This window comes from Equus quagga, chromosome 2, assembly GCF_021613505.1.
Source record: "Equus quagga isolate Etosha38 chromosome 2, UCLA_HA_Equagga_1.0, whole genome shotgun sequence".
Taxonomy (NCBI): Eukaryota; Metazoa; Chordata; class Mammalia; order Perissodactyla; family Equidae; genus Equus; species Equus quagga.
Window position 1 is genome coordinate 145,959,460 of NC_060268.1, and position 6,455 is coordinate 145,965,914.

The following is a 6,455-nucleotide window of genomic DNA, read 5'->3' on the forward strand; positions in this document are numbered from 1 at the left end:
TCAGACGAGGGAAACATTAGGAAGAATAAACAAATGGGACTTTGTCAGACTAAAGAGCTTCTTCAAGCCAAGGAAAAACAGGATTGAAACAAAAAACAACCCACTAGTTGGGAAAAAATATTTACAAGTTATTTATCCGACAAAGGGTTAAGCTCCATAATATATAAAGAACTCACACAGCTCAACAACAAAAAATCAAACAACCCGATCAGAAAATGGGCAGGGGACATGAACAGACATTTCTCCAAAGAAGATATAAGGATGGCCAATAGACACGTGAAAAGATGCTCATCATCACTAATCATCAAGGAAATGCAAATCAAAACTACACTAAGATACCACCTTACACCTGTTAGAATGGCAAAAATAACCAAAAAAAAGGTGACAATTGTTGGAGAGGTTGTGGAGAAAAAGGAACCCTCATATACTGTTGGTGGGAATGTAAACTGGTGCAGCCACTATGGAAAACAGTATGGAGATTTCTCAAAAAATTAAAAATAGAAATACCTTATGACCCAGCATCCCTACTGGGTATCTATCCAAAGAACTTGAAATCATGAATTCCAAAAGTCCCATGCACCCTTATGTTCATTGCAGCATTATTTACAACAGCCAAGACGTGGAAGCAACCTAAGTGCCCATCAACTGATGATTGGATAAAGAAGATATGGTACATATACACAATGGAATACTATTCAGCCATAAAAAAGGATAAAATCGTCCCATTCACAACAACATGGATGGACCTTGAGGGTATTATGTTAAGTGAAATAAGCCAGATAGAGAAAAACGAACTCCGTATGACTCCACTCATAGGTGGAAGTTAAACCTATAGACAAAGAGAACTGATTGGTGGTTACCAGGGGAAAGGTGGAATGGGGGGACCCAAAAGGTGAAGTGGTGCACCTACAACATGACTAACAATAATGTACAACTGAAATTTCACAAGGTTGTAAACTATCATAATCTTAATAAAAAAAAAGGTTTTTTTAAAAAAGCAATAAAATCACTGGTAAAGACAAATATACAGTAAAGGTAGCAGATCAACCATCTATGAAGATAATATGAAAGTCAAAAGACAAAAGTACTAAAATTATCTATTTTCATAATAAGAGGGTAATTGATACACAAACACAAAAAAAGAGATGAGATATGATATGAAAAACATAAAATGGGGGAGGAAGGGGGTAAAAGAGTAGAGCTTTTAGCAAGAGGTCAAACTAAAGAAGCCAGCAACTCAATATAGACTGCTATATATGTAGGTTATAATATATGAACCTCATGGAAATCATAAACCAGAAGCCTATAATAAATATACAAAAAATTAGGAGAAAGGAGCTCAAACATAATACTAAAGAAAGGCATCAAACCACAAGGGAAGAAAGCAAGAGAAGAAGAAAGGAACAGAGAAGGACTACTAAACCAGCCAGAAAACAAGCAACAGAATTGCAATAAGTACAAACTTATCACAGCTACTTTAAATGTCAATGAACGAAATGCTCCAATCAAAAGGCATAGGGTGGCTGATTGGGTAAGAAAAACAAGACCCAGGGCTGACCCAGGGGCTCAGTGGTTAAGTGCACATGTTCTGCTTTGGCAGCCCGGGGTTCGCTGGAATGGATCCAGGGTGCAGACATGGCAATGCTTGGTATGCCATGCTGTGGTAGGCATCCCACATGTAAAGTAGAGGAAGATGGGCATGGATGTTAGCTCAGGGCCAGTCTTCCTCAGCGAAAAGAGGAGGATTTGCAGCAGTTAGCTCAGGGTTAATCTGCCTCAAATAAATAAATAAATGAATGACTTACCAAGACCTATATATATGCTGCATACAAGAGACACAATTCAGACCTAAAGACACTCACAAACTGAAAGTGAAGGGATGGAAAAAGATACCTCATGAAAACAGCAATGAAAAGAAAGCTGGAGTAGCAATACTTATATCAGACAAGATAGACTTTAAAACAAAAACTGTAACAAGAGACAAAGAGGGCACTATGTAACGATAAAGGGAACAATCCAACAAGAGGATATAATACTTGTAAATATCTATGCACCCAGCATAGGAGCACCTAAATATACAAAGCAATTACTAACAGACATAAAAGAAGAAATAGATAGTCACACAATAATAGTAGAAGACTTTAACACTCCACCTACACCAATGGATAGATTATCCAAACAGAAGTTCAATAAGGAAACATTGGCCTTCAATGACATATTAGACCAGGTGGACTTAGTAGATGTTTACAAAACATTTCATCCAAAAACCACAGAATGCACATTCTTTTCAAATGCACGTGGAACATTCTCCAGAATTGATCACATATTAGGTCACAAAACAAGTCTCAATAAATTTAAGAATATTGAAATAATATCAAGCATCTTTTTTGACCACAACAGCATGAAACTAGAAATCAACTACAAGAAGAAAATCGGAAAAGCCACAGGTACATGGAGATTAAACAAAAGGCTACTGAACAATGATTGGGTCAATGAAGAAATCAAAGGAGAAATCAAAAAATACCTTGAGACAAATGAAAATGAAAATACGACTTGCCAAAATTTATGGGATACAGTAAAAGCTGTTCTAAAAAGGAATTTTATAGCAATACAGGTCTACCTCAACAAACAAGAAAAATCTCAAATAAACAATGTAACAGTGCACCTAAAGGAACTGGAGAAAGAAGAGCAAACAAAGTCAAAAGTCAGCAGAAGGAAGGAAATAATAAAATTCAGAGTAGAAATAAATGAAATAAAAACTAAAAAAGAAAATTAGAAAAAACCTATGAAACTAAGAGCTGGTTCTTTGAAAAGATAAACAAAACTGACAAACTAGCTAAACTCAACAACAAAAAAAGAGAGAAGGCTCAAATAAATAAAATCAGAAATGGAAGAGGAGAAATTATAACAGATATCTCAGAAATACAAATGATTATAAGAAAATACTATGAAAAGCTATACGCCAACAAATGGATAATCTAGAAGAAATGGACAAATTCTTAGACAACCTTCCAAAACTGAATCAAGAAGAAATAGAGAATTTGAATAGACAAATCACCGGTAAGGAGATGGAAACAGTAATCAAAACCCTCCCCAAAAATAGAAGTCCAGGACCAGACAGCTTCCCTGGTGAATCCTACCAAACAGTCAAAGAAAACTTAATACCTATCCTTGTCAAACTCTTCCAAAAAATTGAAGAGGAAGGAAAGCTTCTGGACTCATTCTATGAAGCCAACATTTCCCTGATTCCAAAACCATACAAGGACAACACGCAAAAAAAATTACAGGCCAATATCACTGATGAACACCAATGTAATAATCCTCAACAAAATACTAGCAATCAAATACAACAATATATTAAAAAGATCATGATCAAGTGGGATTTATTCCAAGGATGCAGGGATGGTTCAACATGCACAAATCAATCAACATGATACACCACATTAACAAAATGAAGAATAAAAATCACATGATCATCTCAATAGATGCAGAGAAAGCATTTGACAAGATACAGCATCTATTAATGATCAAAACTCTGAATAAAATGGGTATGGAAGGAAAGTACCTGGACATAATAAAGGCTATATATGACAAACTCACAGCTAATATCATTCTCAATGGAGAAAAACTGAAATGTATCCCACTAAGAGCAAGAACCAGAAAAGGGTGCCCACTTTCACCATTCTTATTTAACATAGGATTGGAAGTCCCAGCCAGAGCAATTTAGGCAAGAAAAAGAAGTAAAATGGATCCAAATTGGAAAGGAAGAAGTGAACCTGTCACCATTTGCAGATGAAAAGATTTTATATACAGAAAACCCTAAAGAATCCACCAAAAAACTTTTAGAAATAGTAAAGGAATACAGTAAAGTTCCAGGATACAAAATCAACATACAAAAATCAGTTGCGTTTCTATACATTAATAATGAAGCAGAAGAAAGAGAAATTAATATTACAATCCCATTTACAATTGCAACAAAAAGAATAAAATACCTAGGAACAAACTTGATCAAAGAGGTGAAAGATCTGTACACTAAAAACTATAAAACATTGCTGTAAGAAATTGAGGAGGACATGAAGAAATGGAAAGATATTCCATTATCTTGGATTGGAAGAATTAACATGGTTAAAATGTCCATACTTCCTAAAGCAATCTGCAGATTCAATGCAATCCCTATCAAAGTTCTAACAAAACTTACCACAGAAACAGAACAAAGAATCCTAAAATTTACATGGAGCAACAAAAGACCCCCAAGTAGCCAAAGAATTCCTGAGAAAAAATAACAAAGCTGGAGGTATCACACTCTCTGATTTCAAAATACACTACAAAGCTATAGTAACCAAAATAGCATGGTACTGGCACAAAAAAAGACACACAGATCAATGGAACAGAATCGAGAGCCCAGAAATAAATCCACACATCTATGGACAGCTAATCTTTCACAAAGGAGCCAAGAACACACAATGAAGAAAGGAAAGTCTCTTCAACAAATGGTGTTGGGAAAACTGGACAGCCACATGGCAAAGAATGAAAGCAGATCATTATCCTTCACCATGCACAAAAATCACCTCAAAATGGATTAGACTTGAATATAAGACTTGAAACCATAAAAGTTCTAGAAGAAACCATAGACACTATGCTCTTTGATATCAGTCTTGGCAGCATATTTTCAAGTACCATACCTGACCAGGAAAGGGAAACAATAAAAAAATAAATGGGACTACATGAAACTAAAAAGCTTCTGCACAGCAAAGGAAATCATCAACAAAACAAAAAGACAATCTAACAATTGGGAGAAGATATTTGCAAACCATATATCAGATCAGGGGTTAATATCCAAAATATATAAAGAACTCATACATCTCAACAACAAAAAACACTAACAACACAATTAAAAAGTGGGCAAAAGATCTGAATAGACAATTCTCCAAAGAAGATACACAGATAGCCAACAGGCACATGAAAAAATGTTCAACATCACTAACTATCAGGGAAATGCAAACCAAAACTACAATGAGAGATCACCTCACTCCCATCAGAATGGCTATAATCAACAAGACAGGAAAAAACAAGTGTTGGAGAGGATGTGGAGAAAAGGGAATTCTCATACACTGCTGGTGAGAGTGCAAACTGGTGCAGCCACTATGGAAAACAGTATGGAGATTCCTCAAAAAGTTAAGAATAGAACTACCATAGGATCCAGCTGTTCCACTGCTGGGTCTTTATCCAAAGAACATGAAACACAAATGCGTAAAGATACATGGACCCCTATGTTCATTGCAGCATTATTCACGATAGCCAAGACTTGGAAGCAACCTAGGTGCCCATCAAAAGACAAATGGATAAAGAAGATGTGGTAAATTTACACAATGGAGTACTACTCAGCCATAAGAAATGATGAAATATGGCCATTTGTGACCAGATGGATGGACCTTGAGGGTATTACGCTAAGCGAAATAAGTCAGAGGGAGAAAGTCAAGTACCATATGATCTCACTCATAAATAGAAGGTAAACACAACAACAATCACATAGAGACAGAGATTGGATTAGTGGTTACCAGAGGCGAAGTGGGGAGGAGGCAGGATGAAAGAGGTAGTTAGGCATATGTGTTTGCTGATGGATTGCAATTAGTCTTTGGGTGGTAAACACGATGTAGTTTACACAGAAATCGAAATATAATGATGTATACCTGAAATTTATATAATGTTATAAACCAACTTTACCACAATAAGAAATAAATAAATAAAATAAAAAAGAAACTACACTTTCAGCTGCAGACGTCCGTCTGCTAAGGCACAGAATGAGGAACATAGAGTGCGTGTGAGTTCTTAACATAAAGAGGCAAGCCTAATACCATAATTATCACTAATCAAGATTATTTTATTAAATGGAATTCACAACCAAGATGTGATGCTAGAAGAAGAACAGATCTGATGATTGTTGGGGGAACAGTTCGAGGGCCATTTGGCCAGGGTCTTCAAAATGAGTTTACATGAACAGTCTGGGGGTGTTCCTGGGCAGGACCAAGAGAAGACCCTCATCACATAATATATGCACGTGTACAGTTTAGGAATGTGTTTAGCTACAAACAGAAAAACTGAAAAAACCGTGGTTTACACAACTGAGAATTTTATTTATTTCCCAGAATCTTTCTCTTTCTCCATTCCACTATATTTGACAAAATAACTATTGCAACTGGAACCTTTATGTCCACATTTCAGGTAGGAAGAAACAGAGGAGTGATGGGCAGACAGCAAAGATTGCTGCTTGTTTTATTCAAAAGGGGACTCCCTCCCCCAGGGCCATCTGCTATCTCCATTGAACAGAGTTGTCAGAGATTAGCCCTTACTGCCTGGGAAATCTATTTGTTCAGCTAGTCTCATTTCTGCTCTGAAAAAAAAATTATGTTAATAAATGAGGAAAACGATATTGGGCAGACAAACTGAGTATCACA